The sequence below is a fragment of the Giraffa tippelskirchi genome, chromosome 3 (assembly GCF_054371585.1).
Source record: "Giraffa tippelskirchi isolate mGirTip1 chromosome 3, T2T-mGirTip1v1.2.pri, whole genome shotgun sequence".
Classification (NCBI taxonomy): domain Eukaryota; kingdom Metazoa; phylum Chordata; class Mammalia; order Artiodactyla; family Giraffidae; genus Giraffa; species Giraffa tippelskirchi.
Window position 1 is genome coordinate 91,810,027 of NC_137277.1, and position 16,642 is coordinate 91,826,668.

Sequence of the window (16,642 nt, forward strand, 5' to 3'; positions counted from 1 at the left end):
AGTAAGGGTTGGTTTCTACTGGAAACTGAAGAAATACTGTGCAAAGAAGAGAATATGAATTTGTTTGTAAGCCCAATAAGTTCTTGTTATAAGAGAAAGATGGAAACCATGGAAAAATGAAAATGTTGTCAACTATGAAAAGTCTGCAAGATCAGGCACTAGTAGACAATATTTCAGCAGAGGTTGTCCCCACTACACTAGAGGTAGTACAGTTATTTGGATTCACATGCAGAATTTATAACAACTCTTTATTTTTTTTTAAAAAAAGATTGTTTTGATATGGACCATTCTTTTAAAGTCTTAATTGAATTTGTTACAATATTGCTTCTGTTTTGGTTTTTTGTCCACAAGGCATGTAGGATCTTAGCTCCCCAACCAGGGATTAAACCCACACCCCCTGCATTGGAAGAAGAAGTCTTAATCACTGGACCACCAAGGAGGTCTCTACAACAATTCTTTAAACAAGAACAGTAGAAATAAGCTACCTATGAGTTTCAAGAGAAGACGTTCTACTCTGAGTGACAAGGCAAGGAGCAGGTATTTGGAAGATTGCTAAAAGTTGAACCAAGATAAGAAGGAATCTTTCTTCAAAATTCCTGTCTTAATCACACATCTAGCACACATCTTGATTGCTTAGTAAAGTTAGTGAATAATGAAGAAAAAAAGGAGGACAATTGTGGCAGGATTCTAGGACTTAGAAAAAAGAAACAGGCAGATTTGAGGAAGTAGATGTCATGCAGATAAGCCTCAGGTTCTTGAAGAAAGACACCCCAATCCTCTCATGGGCTGTTTTTCCAATCTCTGTCTCTAGGATCAGGGCTTCCCTGATAGCTCAGTTGGTAAAGAATCCGCCTGCAATGCAGGACACCCCGGTTCGGGAAGATCTGCTGGAGAAGGGATAGGCTACCCACTCCAGTATTCTTGGGCTTCCCTTGTGGCTAAGCTGGTAAAGAATCCACCTCCAATGCTGGGTTCGATCCCTGGGTTGGGAAGATCCCCTGGAAAAGGGAAAGGCTACCCACTCCAGTACTCTGGCCTGGAAAATTCCACGGACTTTGTAGTCCATGGGGTCTCAAAGAGTTGGACCCCATGATCTCTAGGATCACCAGAGCAAGCCTAAGGCAGAGCTGAAGAGAATATGATTTACAAGATTTTTTTTCCTGAAATCAAGGTTGATTACAAAATGGATTACTATGAACACTTAAAGACCTATGGCCTTACATTTCCCAGAACTCTGCTTGAAAACTGAATGACTATTATTCATCTGCTGAGTATAGTTGCACGTTTCAATGTGGTAGCTATATGAGTACTCAAAAACATATGAGCACTGTGTTATGAGCACAGATGAGTGGATTCACCCTGTCTGGACAACTTACAGAAGTTAGGAGTGTTTTTAAAACTAGATTATCTACATTTATTAAAGGTTAATATATATTAATTTATCACACATATCAATATATCTGTGAATGAGTACAGATATAAGTGTATGTGTGCACATGTGTGCTAAGTTACTTTATTTGTGTCTGACTCTGTGTGACTCTGTGGACTGTAGCCCACCAGGCTTCTCTGTCTATGGGATTCTCCAGGCAAGAATACTGGATTGGGTTGCCATGCCCTCCTCCAGGGGATCTTCCCAACTCAGGAATCGAATCTGCATCTCTTAGATCTCCTGCATTGGCAAGCAGATTCTTTACCACTAGTGCCACCTGGGAAGGCTAATGTAGGTGTATACCTCAGTGAATTTTCATTAAAATGGATATAGTATATGTGTGCACGAGTGCTAAGTCATTTCAATTGTGTTCAACTCTTTGCAACTCTATGGACTGTAACCCTCCTGGCTCTTTTGTCCATGGGATATAATACAACTATGCAATCAATACACAGATAAAAATATAGAAAATTCCAGCATGCAAGAAATTCCCTCTGTGCCCCATCTCTGCCAATTTTCCCCCAAAGAAATCATTATCTTGAATTATATGACCATAATTAGTTTGGCAGATAGTAGTATCTTATATAGGAGAAGGCAATAGCACCTCACTCCAGTACTCTTGCCTGGAAAAGCCCATGGACGGGGGAGCCTGGTAGGCTACAGTCCATGCAGCTGCTAAGAGCCGGACACAACTGAGTGACTTCACTTTCACTTTTCCCTTTCATGCACTGGAGAAGGAAATGGCAACCCACTCCAGTATTCTTGCCTGGAGAATCCCGGGGACGGGGGAGCCTGGTGGGCTGCCGTCTATGGGGTCGCACAGAGTCGGACACGACTGAAGAGACTTAGCAGCAGCAGCAGCAGCAGCAGCAGCAGCAGCAGCAGCAGTATCTTATATGAATAGTATCCTAAAGTATGTACTTTTTTGTATATATCTTCTTTAATATTATGATTTAGAGATTTATCCAAATTGCTGTATACAGCAGCAATTTGAATATACTATAATATGTATCTATGTGTACTACCTTGATAGAGTAAAGTATTAATTTAAAGTAGATTCAATAAATCAAGGATTCACTTTGTAATCTCTAGGAAATCAATCTCTCCTCCTCTTTGTGATCCCATGGACTGTAGCCCACCAGGCTCCTCTGTCCATGGGATTCTCCAGGCAAGAATACTGGAGTGGGCTGCCTTTTCCTTCTCCAAGGAATCTTCCCAACCAAGGGATTGACCCCGGGTCGCCAGTATTGCAGGCAGACTCTTTACCATTTGAGCCATCAGGGAAGCCCAAATAATAATACAATATATAGTTAATAAGGGTACAGTGGTAAAGAATCTGCCTGACAATGCAGGAGATGCAGGAGAAGTGGGTTCAATTCCTGGGTCAGGAAGATCCCTTGGAGAAGGAAATGGCAATCTATTCCAGGATTCTTGCCTGTAAAATCCAACAGTCAGAGGATCCTGGAAGGCTATAGTCTACAGGCTTGCGAAAAGTCGAACACAACTGAGCAACCGAGCACACGTAGTTAGTTCAGTTCAGTTCAGTCGCTCAGTCATGTCCAGCTCTTTTCGACCCCATGAACTGCAGCACGCCAGGCTTCCCTATCCATTACCAACTGCCGGAGTCTACCAAACCCATGTCCATTTAGTCGATGATGCCATCCAACCATCTCATCCTCTGTCGTCCCCTTCTTCTCCTCCCCTCAATCTTTCCCAGCATCTTTTCCAATGAGTCAGCTCTTCGCATCAGGTGGCCAAAGTACTGGAGTTTCAGCTTCAACATCAGTCCCTCCAATGAACACCCAGGACTGATCTCCTTTAGGATGGACTGGTTGGATCTCCTTACAGTCCAAGGGACTCTCAAGAGTCTTCTCCAACACACAGTTAAGAAACAGAAAATAGAAATATTAAAAATGCATTTGATTAATTCATAATAAGTCAAGAAAGAAGAAAAAGGAAATGAGCAAAAGGGAAAAATGGGAAAAAGCTGTATGCTGATAGATCTAGATCCAAATATACCAGTGATACCATTAAAAGATGAAGATGTTAATTCTGGATGAAAATAGATCTAACTATTTTCTGATTATAGTAAACACATTTAAGAAAGATTGGAAGTAAAATGATATAAAAAATTATGCTATGCAATATAAACCAAAAGAATGTTTAGTTTTACTAAAGTCATACAAAAAACTTTAAAACAAAGAGCATCATTTAAAGATGATATTTCATAATGATAAAAGGTTGAACATACTGAGGAGATATCATGATATTATAGTCAATATCTTTTGATATCCAAAATATAGCTTTAAAATATAGAGAAAAAATATTGGCAACAGTATATGAAAGGACACACATTCACAATCATAGTAGGATATTTTGCCATACCTCTTTCAGTTACTCTTAAAAGAAGGGCACAAAAATAAGGAAGCACATAATGTATTTGAACAACACCATTAATAAAAATGACTGACATATAGAACATTCTACCCATTAACAACAGAATACACTTTTTCCCCCAAGGGCACATGAAACATTTAACAAAACAGACCATGTCTTGAACCATAAAGCCCTTAAGGTTTAAAAATCATACAGAATATTTATCTGACCACAATGAAATTAAGCAAGTAACAAATAGCAAACAATAACAACACAACAACAAAAATAAATCTCTAACACTATAGTGATTAAATAACACAATTCCAAATAGCCTATTCTACAAATTGTCAAGGAAATCAGATAATATTTTAAGCTATATGAAAATAAAAAGAAAACAAACAAACTCATGGTATGCAGCTAAAATGGTGCTATGTGAAATTTATAGACTGAAATGCATATTGTGGAAAGAAGAAAGCGTAAGCATTAATAATTGAAGAATCCATCTAAAGAAGCTAGAAAATAACAGCAAACCAAAGGAAAATACAAGAGAAGAAAATAAATAATAAAGATAAGATGCACCAGCAATAAAATAGAAAATAAATGAACAATAGAGGACCCAATCGGAGAAGGCAATGGCAACCCACTCCAGTACTCTTGCCTGGAAAATCCCATGGACAGAGGGGCTGGTAGGCTGCAGTCCATGGGGTCGCACAGAGTTGGATCTGACTGAAGTGACTTAGCAGCAGCAGAGAACCCAATAGAACCAAAATTAGTTCTTTAAAAAAGATGAAGCTAAATTTTTTTTAAAAAAATAGCAAAACTGATTAAGAAGAAAGGAAATTACCAAATCAAGATTTTTTAAAACAGAACATCATTACATATTCCAGTATACAAAGCAAAGAGAAAATATAATGGACAGGTCTATTTCTAGAAGTTAAACATTTAATGGACAAGATGCCCATCAGCAGACGAATAGATAAGGAAGCTGTGGTACATATACACAATGAATATTACTCAGCCATTAAAAAGAATACATTCGAATCAGTTCTAATGAGGTGGATGAAACTGGAGCCTATTATACAGAGTGAAGGAAGCCAGAAAGAAAAACACCAATACAGTGTACTAACGCATATATATGGTATTTAGTTAATCGGTAAATATAACCCTGTATGTGAGACATCAAAAGAGACACAGATAAATAGAACAGTATTATGGACTCTATGGGAGAGGGCGAGGGCGGGATGATATGGGAGAATGCCACTGAAGCATGTGAATTATCATCTGTGAAACGAATCGCCAGTCCAGGTTCGATGTATGATACAGGGTGCTCTGGGCTGGTGCACCGGGATGACCTGGAGGGATGGGATGGGGAGGGAGGTGAGAGGGGGATTCTGGAAGGGGAACACATGAACACCTATGGTGGATCCATGTCAATGTATGGCAAAACAAATACAATATTGTAAAGTTAAAAAATAGATAAATAAACTAATTTAAAAAAATGTATTTTTTCAAATTCGGCTTGAGAAGAAATATCAAATGTGAGTAGTCTGTGAGTAGTCTTATACTTATATAAGAAATTGAATAAGGAATTAAAGCCATGGTTTCACATGTAAACTTTCTAGACATATACAAAATCTCTTTCAGAAAATTAAAAAAAGACTTGAATTCTGGTATGAAGTCAACATAAACATGCATCTGATATCTGACAAGAAAATTTTAAGAAAGTCAAATTGTATGCTACTATCTCTCATAATCATAAATGCAAAAACCATAACAAAATATTAGCATATCAAATCCGAAAATAAATAAAGATAATAATATGCCATTATTATATTAATCTACTTTCAAGAATGGAAAGCTGGTGGTACATTAGTAAAGCATGTCAGTTTAGATGCCCTTTCCTAAGCCAAGTTTCCTTCTCAGCTGAATTCTAAACGATTTGCCTCTTATGTTTCTTGATTTTTCCAACTTAATTTTTTATATTATCATGTTTCCTTTCCCTTGACTTTCAGAAATCTTAATCTTATTTACGTCTGTAATTGTCCCTACTAACTTCAATTCGGAATCTCCTTTTAGCAAAGCTCAGGTAGCCTTGAGTAAACAGTTTCAGGCATAAAACTCTACTTACAGGAGCAATTTCTGAGTTCCCTAATTCAGCCTGCTCTGTGACGTATTTTTCTGTATGGCTTCCTGTGTTCCCTCCTATGGGAGCTGAACAAATTCTTAAACCTTTAGAAACTTGCATTAGAGCTGAAATGATGTTATAAACACTGCCTAGTCAGCCGTATTTTCTTTGATAGGATTACATAGAAAATAGAATCTGAAGTAAAATTTATATGCTTGCTTTTTATTGGTGATTGCAATACCATGGGAGCTGAGGTCTGAGGGACCACAGTACCAATAAAGCATAAGCAAGTAGATTTTGCTTCAGGTTCTTATTTCTCAGTTATAAAGGGAAGTGTACAGATATACAGAAGAGAGGCAGCCACAGCTCTGTAACAAAGGTAAGTTTTTGCTTTAGCTTAGTGGGCATTTTCCTAGAAGCAGTATGGAACTACTGCATCTCAAGTAGTCCAACCAAGAGGATGTTGAGAGGGAATTTATCCTGGTTCCCTCTGGACTCTCATAACTCATTGGTCAAAGTTTTCCCCATGGGGGATTAATTTGGCCTTCATTTACAGGTGTCTCACCTGATGGTCTCGGCTTCCATCAGAAAGCCAAATTCTTCCATCTGCTGCATGGAACTTTTTTTGTCAAAAGTGGTGGGATGAGCAAGCATCACAAAATTTAGCTTTAGATTGTTCTATAGTAATTTGAACACCATCCACAAAAAATCCGTGGATTTGCAGTAACTTGGACAACATAAATTGGTTTAGGAAATGTGGGTGAGCTTTAGATCTGTGGTGGCAATCAGTGGTACCCGGTATTCTCATGAACCCCGACTCAGCCTTTTAAGCTCCAGAAATGCAGTCCATACTTCCAATGTTGACCTTTTAATGAACAAAATTTTTTGGTGGTATTTAATTTGACGCTCAAGAACACTATTAGATTGACTATCTGATTTTTTGCATATTCCATGCTACTACATTTTTAAAATCTGGGACCTAGTCCTAGCAGAGCACCCTCAAGTTAGTATCTCCAAGTAATTTATCATTCAAAAAACACATAACATGTTGAAATTCATTATATCAATGAATTTATTAATAATATATATTAAATATATATTAATTATATATTAATATGATTAATTATGTGTTAATAATACTAATGCTAATAGCAAAGTTTATCAAAATCAGTAATTCTACCCAAACACATTTTTGTTTCATATTTTATAGCACTTCTTAGAGTACACTCATTAGTTGTGCTATACTATCTTGAGTGCCCCATGAACTTCTCAGACATTGTGAAACTTGGTATGATAACTAAAACTGAATCAAGTTTATATGGTTATAAATAATAGCATCTGTAAAATGAAATTGGCCCCACCTGCCAATGCAGGAAACGCTAGAGACATGGGTTTGATTCTTGGGTATGGAAGATCCCCTGGAATGGGAAATGGCACCTCACTCCAGTATTCTTGCCTGGAAAATTCCATGGGCAGAGGAGCCTGGAGGGCTACAGTCCATGTGCCCACAAAAAGTTGGATACGACTCAGCAACTGAGTACAAAATGAAATAAATTTAGAAAAGAGTGAAATTGAAGAATGGGTGGTTAGAAGTAACAACAACAAAAAAAAGATCAATATGCTAACTGGCTTATATGCTGTTTAACACTTTTATAGACAAATTACAATGAAATTGGAAATTGTATTATTACATAAGAGGTGGCTACTTATGAGTCCATTCCTTTCAGCATTTCCATTAATCGTGTTTAGAAGATGGATTAGAATTTAACTTGTCACTGATGGCTCTTAGTAAAGCTGGGAAAGAGTTGCTTTTCAATGTTCCCCACTCAGCAGTCCCAGAGGGCCTGGGAAGAGTATCGTGTTCTTCTTGGCATAATATTCTAAGAAGATGCCAATGCTTAGCTGAAGCAGTTACATTAGGAAGAGTAAATGTTTGAAAGAAGACAGTGCCACTTTGCTTGGGTAAACAAAGAATCCCTAGAAGGGAACTTGCCTGGTGCTCAGCAAGTGATGCATGCAGGCTGCTGATGGTGAGTGAAGGATATTAAGTGAAGAAGCTGGCTCCTCCAACTTGCACAAATCAAATACCTGATGGTCGCAGGTATAACTCCATTGTTGTATTCATGATTCCTGCCAGGCCAGTATATCCCAGAACTTTGGTATGTCTACACTTGTATCTGGGCTGCAGTTAAAATGTCGATCACTCCATATTTATTAAATTTGCAATAATTTGTTTAAACTAATTTTAAAGCAAACCAAAGTTTGGGGACTGTAAATTGGATTGGAATATAGAGGTTAAGCAGTTATCCATTAGGAGTTAAGAACATGGACCCCGAACTAGCTCTACCTGGACTCATTAAGTGTGTTGAGACGATAATCTTGCTTTCCTTATGAGGCTTTAGCTCCGCATATAATATGTGCAGGACGATGTAGGCTCTAATGACAGTTGTCAAAGCATAGTTCCATACTGTCACTGCCTTTGCTCATTGTGTGCTGCCTTTGAATAAGTTCATTTCCCCTTTAATAATACCCTGAATGATCATTTTAACTGCATTTCAATTGAGGAGGTTTTTAATTGAAAAAAAAAATGGTGTTCTGCATTTTTCTGGAGTCAAGGGCCTATTTACCATGGTCTTGTTACTTCTCTACACATGGGAAGCATAAAATTATGTAAGGTAGAAGCATCATTGTTCACCTCTATTAAATGTCAGAGGATAGTAGGCTGAGTTATCCCCAAATAACTGAAATAATTGGGACCCAGTAAGCAATTCAGAATTCTTTAGAGTCTCAAAAACAAGTGTAGAATAGCTTAGCTGGAAGGAAACTGAGTGAAGAGTGAAGAATCCTACTGAAAAGAGAATCTGGGCTATTTTCAAGCAAACAAATTATTGGAGAGTACAGTATACTGCATTATTCACATACTCCATTATGTCCCTGACTTCAATAAATAATTAATCCTCCATAAAAGGAATACCTACCATAAGTTTCAGTTTGAGCTGAAGAATGTATTGTATATAATGTCCTCAATAAAATTTTTTAACTATAAATAATGTTAGCTGATTTAAAATAAAATAAAACCATTGTGTTTCAGATATAAATGTCAGTTCTCAATCCCAGTATTCTTAATCTCAAGGTCCTCAAGACTCTAAGAATTTCCTGAGCAGTAATATATTTCTTAAATTATCTTCACTCTCTGAATGTATTTTGTTTTCCTTCCCTGTTCTTGGACTATTGAAAATCATTACCACTGCAGCAAGACAAGATTTTGTGCCTTTACAAATACTGACATTTATTCTTAATAACTACAAGAGTGGAAGCCAAAAAGCAATTGCAATACATTCTACACAAAAAGTCCTTTTAGTCACAATTATGGTATTTGTGTAAACTTTAAAATCCTTAATTGTATATGTCTCAAAAGACAAATTCTCCATTATCATTAAAATATAAAATATAATTTCCTAAAACAATTTTCTTTTTTAAAACAAAATATGGAACTTGTAACTAATTCAATGTAACCCTCAAAATATTGTTCTTTTTTCCTAAATTCCAATATAAATGGTCACTTTTTTGCAACTACCCTCCCTCAAAATGTAGCAAAAATTTCCATACATTCTGAGTTCTTAAAAAAAATATCTTATTGAAATAAAGTCTGAGCACTTATTTTATATAAACTCCCTATTATCTGCCTAGAATTTCATAAGTGGTTTTTTTCTGAAGCACATTAGTGCTATTTTTTTTACTCAATTGATTGTTATATCTAATGACCTTCCTGCCAGCTTACTTGCTTCTCTCTCTTCTTTCCTCACATTTCTCTATGCCTGGGTTAGGGGATGCTCAGGTATTTAATCTGGAACAGACTGAGTTCTGAGTTTGTTTTTGTTTTCTCTTTATAAATCAATCCCTATTACTATACAAACTTGGCCTGTAGAAAGATAAGTTGCTTTGCCTTTACACCACATGGCCAAATTTCTTATAGCTACCACCAAATTGACTACTATGGGGTTATTGGAATTGCAACATTGGCCAAACTTAGCCACTGCTTGTGATGAGAAATGTTTTTGTTTGATCCTTGGCATCTTGATTCAGAACAATTTTGTCTTGATTCTCCAAAGTAACTTCTGTTTGTCCTTTTAATGCACTATCACATCGTACTGTAAATCCTGTTTATCTGTATCCTCTATTAGGCTATAATTTTCATAAGGGAAAGAAGTGTCTGCCTTGTACCTAACTATATCTGGCACAGAATTTAAGAATATTTGTTTATAAAATTAACAATGAAAAATCCCTGACTTTAAGGCAATGGAGCAGGAAATTAAGAAGGAAACTAAGAAGGAATACAGAAGCGAAAGGCATGAGTGCTGGGCAGGATATCTAACATCTTATTATTGACACTGTTATCTTTCACAGCCCCTTGTAAAATACATCTTAGCTTATTCCATGAGAGATTTGAACTAGAGATCATTGTCAGCTTTGGCTGTCTAATAATATCATTTTGCTATTTCTTCCAAGTTAATTTGAACAGGAAGTGCAGAAGGGAGGCTAAATTAATGTGCATCCTTGCAAATGTGCATGAATGTGTTATCACGAGAGGAAGGGAGGAGAAAGGGAGCAAGGGAAGGAAAGAGGTAAAGGGAGAACAGAGACTGAGAAATGTAGATTTGAGACAGGAATGACGTTAGATGCTGCAGTTGAATTAGCTCAGACACGTCAGGTATAATTATTAATCTCAAAAAAGTCACAACTGAAATGAAAATAGATCTGCACCAAAACCCTGCCTTTGATAAGAAGAAGTTTGAATGAAACAATGGGAATGTAGAGCAGGAGGTAAACTGTGTAGAATATAAGACTTAATTTGACCACCAGGGGGCAATAGGGTATTTTCTTATTTAAAATGTGCTGTATTTAAAGAAAAAACTTAATTTAAAATTGTTCTTCAAAATAGAGACACAGATGCAGAAAACAAATATTTGGATACCAAGGAGGAAAGCAGAGGTAGGATGAATTGGGAGATTGGGATTGACATATACACACTGCTATGTATAAAATAGATAACTAATAAGAACCTACTGTATAGCATAGGGAACTCTACTCAATGCTCTGTGATGACCTAAATGGGAAGGAAATTCAAAAAAAGGGGATAAAAGTATACATATGGACTCCCCATGTGGCTCAGCGGTAAACAATCTTCCTGCCAAGTAAGCAACCTGGGTTTCATCCCTGAACTGGGATGATTCCCTCAAAGAAGGAGATGGCAACCCACTCCAGTATTTTTGGCTGGGAAATCCCATGGACAGAGGAGCCTGGGAGGTTACAGTCTGCATGCTAAGTTGCTTTAGTCGTATCCAACTCTTTGTGACCCCGTGGACCATAGCTCCCCAGGCTCTTCTGCCACGGGATTCTCCAGGCAAGAATACTGGAGTAGGTTGCCATTGCAATAGTCTACAGGGTTGCAAAAGAGTCAGACATGACTTAGTGACTAAACAACAGCAACAACATAAGTGTATGTATAGCTGATTCACTTTACTGTATAGCAGAAACACAGCATTGTAAAGCAACTATACTCCAATAAAAAATAAATAAAACAGTGCATGTGTGCATGCTCAGTCCTTCAATCGTGTCCTATTCTTTGTGACTCTATAGACTGTAGCCCAGCAGGCTCTTTTGTCCATGGAATTATCCAGGCAAGAATACTGGAGTGGGTTGCAATTTCCTTTTCCAGGGATCTTCCCAACCGAGGGACTGAACCTGTGTCTCTTGAGTCTCCTGCATTTGCAAGTGGATTCTTTACCACTGCATGACCTTGGAAGCCCCAAATAAAATAATGCACAGATGCAAAAAAGTATTTCTTCAATAAGTCACATTTATTCAATGCCCACTATGTGCAGACACTTGAAAAAATATGTTGAGGAAATTCCTTAAATAATGTACACAGTTCATAAACATTTAAAATGGAATAATTATTAAATCCAATATCAGTTCTATGTTAATTTAAGCCATTGCTTTCTAATTCAATTAAGACCTAAGTAGCCAATATGTATGCTTCTTGCAATAGCAAGCTATAATTTCTTTTTTGTCACTGACATTTAGCATTCTATTGATTTCAGTGTATAGCAATGATTCAATATATGTATATATCATGAAATAGTCACCACAATAAACTAGTTAACATCCATCATCATACACAGTTGCATTTCTTTTTTCTTTTTGAGAACTTTTAAGACCTGCTCTCTTAGCAAACTATAATTTCTTGAGTGGCATTCTACATCCTCTGTGCAAATGCTTTGTGAATAAATTCCAATAACTAACTAAGTACTAATTGTCTTCTCTAGTATTCAAACTGCTTCATATCATAGAAGGGAAAATCTTTGGGGTTTACGTTTTCAGGAAATCATGACATTTTTTATGTGAAAAATGACATATTTTTATGTCATTCTTCATGACATGTTATTTTATTTTTAGAATGTAAACCTGGAAGTATAAAAAATCATTGCAGCCAGCTGTTCTGATGCCCCTCCCCCTTTTTTGCAACTAAAGCAACTGAGAAAAAAAATATCTTCTCCAAAATCACACTACTCTCTAGTGCTATACTGCCCAATGAGGTACCCACTGGCCACGTGTCATTTGAATTTAAATCAGTTTCAAGAGAATAAAAATTTATAGTGCAGTTCCTCAATTTCACTAGCTATATTTCAAGTGCTCAATAGCTCCATAGGGCTAATGACTATTGTATTAGGCAGCTAGGGAACATTTCCATCATTGCAGAGAATTATTTTGGAAGGCCCTGAACTAGAGAAAGAACTGGAATAAAACCAGGTCTCTTGAGATAATGGGCCAGAGAAATTGGATTAGAAAAGTGTAGGATCAGCAAACACAAAGAAAAATATAGCTTCAAGAAGGAAATAATAATGCAACAGAGGTGTTAGGTAGATGGAAACTGAAAAGTGTCTGTTGATTCTGACATATAGCAAATCATTTTTTACAGCTTTAATACAGTGCCTGTTCACTTCCCAGAATCCTAACATAATATGATTTTCCAGAGAGGAAAAACCATTGTAACAAAATTAGACTGCTGAATTATAGCGTATGGTAATACACAATTTCAGTTAATCAGCATTGAAACATGTACGATTGTAATTTCTGTAGTGTAAACTTTGCAAAAAGTTTGTGAAAATATAAACTGAAAGAAGCGTGAACTAGTATAGCTATTATGGAGACAACAACCATGTCTGCTGCATGGTATTTTATTTATATAAGATACTCTAGTGACTGGCAAGAGCATTTCAACAGGAAGAGCTTAAAGCCAAATTCCAGGATAGAATGAAAGAATGAATGGGGAGGAAGCAAAATATCAAGTACAAGCTGTTCCTTTAGGATGACAGAGAAAAGAAAGAGAGCGGTGCTCTGCAGAAACACTGCCTACTTTAAGATTCATAAGCGACTCTCAGACTGGCTCACGAATCTTATGAAACTAAGTGTAAAACGTTCTAGGCTTGTCTCTATGTGCCTTTTTCTGTAGATGGAGTGTGTAGTGTATCTACAGTCTACAGCCTAATGGGAAAATTCGAAGATAAAGAAAAAGCGGAAAACTGAGCAAGGTCCCAGAGGAAGAAAGTGAGAAAAAAAAAAAAAAAGGATCAGGAAGGGAGGGGAAATGTAAATGTTAGGGAAGAGTGAAAAAGCCTCAGTTTTGGTCATCTTAGGGAAGAAAGGCTGTATATGTGGAGACAGTCTTGAATAATCATATTGAGAAGTCCTGCAAAACTATTTACAGACCTTTAAATCTCCTTTTGGTTTCACTAGGCCTCCTCTAAGCAGAGAAATGTTTCTGTTAAACGATGTGTTACATTTTGTGGGAAATATCTAAAACCACTAATTAGAAACTATTTTATCAATAAATACTAATTAAGCACTTAATATAAGGTGATTACACTTGGTACTATGTTTTAATATTCTTACATATGTTTACTAGTACCAAGGCCAGAACTGTGCAAAGAAAAGCCTTGTCCAATATGACTTTAATAATTTTATATGTTCAGTACACTTGGGAATCTTACTTTTCTTTCCTATTCACCACGCATAATTTATTTTCTGCCTTCTCTAGTGTGTCCAAAATCCTCATTATAATTTACATTATGTAGCCACAGTTCCTAAGAAGCTTTTCTAATTACAATGTGATACTATTTCCTTTAACCCTTCTAGTTTATTCTAAAGTAGGTGTTTGGAAATTGCATTGTTGTTCTGTTATTGTTGTGATTGTTCCTTAATAACCTGTAATAAAAAGTTTATTTGCAATAAAATATAACATTTATTAAGTAATTACTGTAAGTTAATGTGCCTTATATACATTGCATTATTTAACCATCCCAAATGACTTTAGACACTGGTACATTATTATTTTGTTTTACAGATAAAATATACAATAGAATCTGCAGAGCTCATACTGAGACACAGTGGTAAGAACAACATAGTCACTGATCCCGTGGATGTTACATTCTGAGAAGAAGATAAAAATCAAACAGAGTGGCACAATGAATAACTGAATTACAATAAATAATATGAAAGCCCATAGGTGGGTTAATTAACTTGATGGTAGGAGACAGCAAAGGGTTTCCTAAGGATTTTTAAAATGAAGGATAAACTATTGAAGGGAAAATAAAGCAAGAGGCAAAATGACTTGACAAATGTAGGAGAAGAAGCAGAACCAAAAAGAAGAATGAAACAATAGTTAATTCTTTTTGTTTTTTATAACATGGTGAAGGGGAAAAAGCTGACTTATTTCCCTTCATAAAATTTCAGAATGCTGGATTTAGATGATTATCTATTTACATTAGCTGATGTTTGTTTTGCATCAGAAAAGATGGTGTTGGCAAGATACAAACCCTGCTGGACTACTGTTTCATTCAAGATTTGCTGCCTCCATCAGCTGGAATATCAGGGCTTGGGGAGGTGGGGGTCCTGAAAGGCAGTTGCTTTCTGTTTCTGGAAGGGATATAGTTGCTTCTGGAAGAGAGTTGCCAGCGGGAATATTGACTTAAAGAAAAACACACAACTTAAGAGATGTGAGTTTAAGTTTTATTCAGGGACCTTAGGGAAGACGATAGCAGAAGACAACTGCTCAGTAGCTCTGAGGAAATTGCTCCCAAGAGGTAGAAGAGAAGCCAGTTTATATATGATTTTTGGCTACGTATGCAGTCAAGCAGACATCTTGGTAAAAGGCTACTGCTAAGCAACCCACTCCAGTCCTCTCGCCTGGAAAATCCCATGGATGGAGGAGCCTGGTAGGCTGCAGTCCATGGGGTCACGAAGAGTCGGACACAACTGAACGGCTTCACTTTCACTTTTCACTTTCGTGCATTGGAGAAGGAAATGGCAACCCACTCCAGTATTCTTGCCTGGAGAATCCCAGGGACGGGGGAGCCTGGTGGGCTGAAGTCCATGGGGTCGTGAAGAGTCGGACACAACTGAAGCGACTTAGCAGCAGCAGCAGTCACAAATAACAGGTTAATAATTTTACTGCTTTTTTGATTATATGGGAAGATGTGAGAATCTGGGTCCACTAAAATAAATTCTTCATGGGATATATACATCTATCTGTGGGACCTGTTTACCCAGAGCACAGGGTGCCCCACTGTTTTTCATCCTGAATTCCTCTCAAGGTTGTTGGTCAGAGACTTGCTGTGTCTAACAACTTATCCTTGTAGAACCTGATTGTGAACAACACACTTTATTTTTCTTTGTTTAGAGGGAGTTACAAGATGGCACTTACAAGTAGACTTTTTCGAATGTGAGAGTGGAGTCTGGAAGAATTTGTAGGTGAATTTCTCAGCCTATGGCTATCAATGCAATATTCACTTAACAAGAGAAGAGCCAATTGAATATTGGGTGACTCGGGAAATTTCTTTCATTTCTGGTGATGTGACAAATTGGGGGTGCCAGCATCTCTTCAGAGAATCATCTCTTGAATACTTCTTTTGTGAAATCTCTCACTCCAAGTTTGTCTTTTCTTCAGATGGGATAAAGAGATAAAACAGCAGTCAAGGGGAGAGGTGGGTCAATATTTATATCCTGATGTTGATATGATAACTTCCTGGGAAATTATATATCAACTTTATTTTCAATTAATTTTGTGTTTTATTAAAGTAAAACATAAACATCGATTAAAATGTTAAATAGTCCTAAAAGACATGTATAAAAATTCATTTTCTTGACTTTAGGCAGGCAACTCTTTAAATTATTTTAGCTTTCATCCGTAATCTTCTTCAAATTTACAAATAGTATGTGGACACTGTTGTTTTTTGACTCATCAAATTAAAGTATTATTTATCAGATTTCTACTATGGAAAATTAGTGTTTCTCCTCTCTTTCACCCCTTGCCCATGCAAACATCCTGCCCGTGTTGCTATATGACACAAATTAAACCCACATTGGTTGCTTTGATAATAAGATTCTGCTAAGTCAAGGAGAGTACCATAACCATATTTCCCTAAGAGTGTGTGTGTGTGTGTGATTTTGTTTTGCTAGGGTTAATACTCAAACCACTTTTAAATTTCCTTATTTTTTTAAACTGTTGACTAAATATTCTCACACTCTTCAAAATTTCTGTAAAATACCACATTTACTTCCACATCCAGTCTGAACTGGATCTCTTGGAGTCTGCAGTGTATCTCTCATTCTGACACATTTGTTCTATTTTGAAACCCTGTTTATTAGAT

The 16,642-nt window shown here is 36.8% G+C and overlaps 1 protein-coding gene across 1 annotated transcript in view; it reads left to right on the plus strand.

Annotated features, from left to right (window-relative positions):
* Positions 1-15,945: 15,945 nt before the first annotated feature.
* Positions 15,946-16,642, plus strand: part of SCN7A (sodium voltage-gated channel alpha subunit 7) — a 94,988-nt gene continuing 94,291 nt past the window's right edge. Inside the window, exon 1 of the mRNA XM_081582638.1 lies at positions 15,946-15,976. The gene's annotated coding sequence lies outside the window, so the exon portion shown is untranslated. The remainder of the gene's footprint in view (positions 15,977-16,642) is intronic.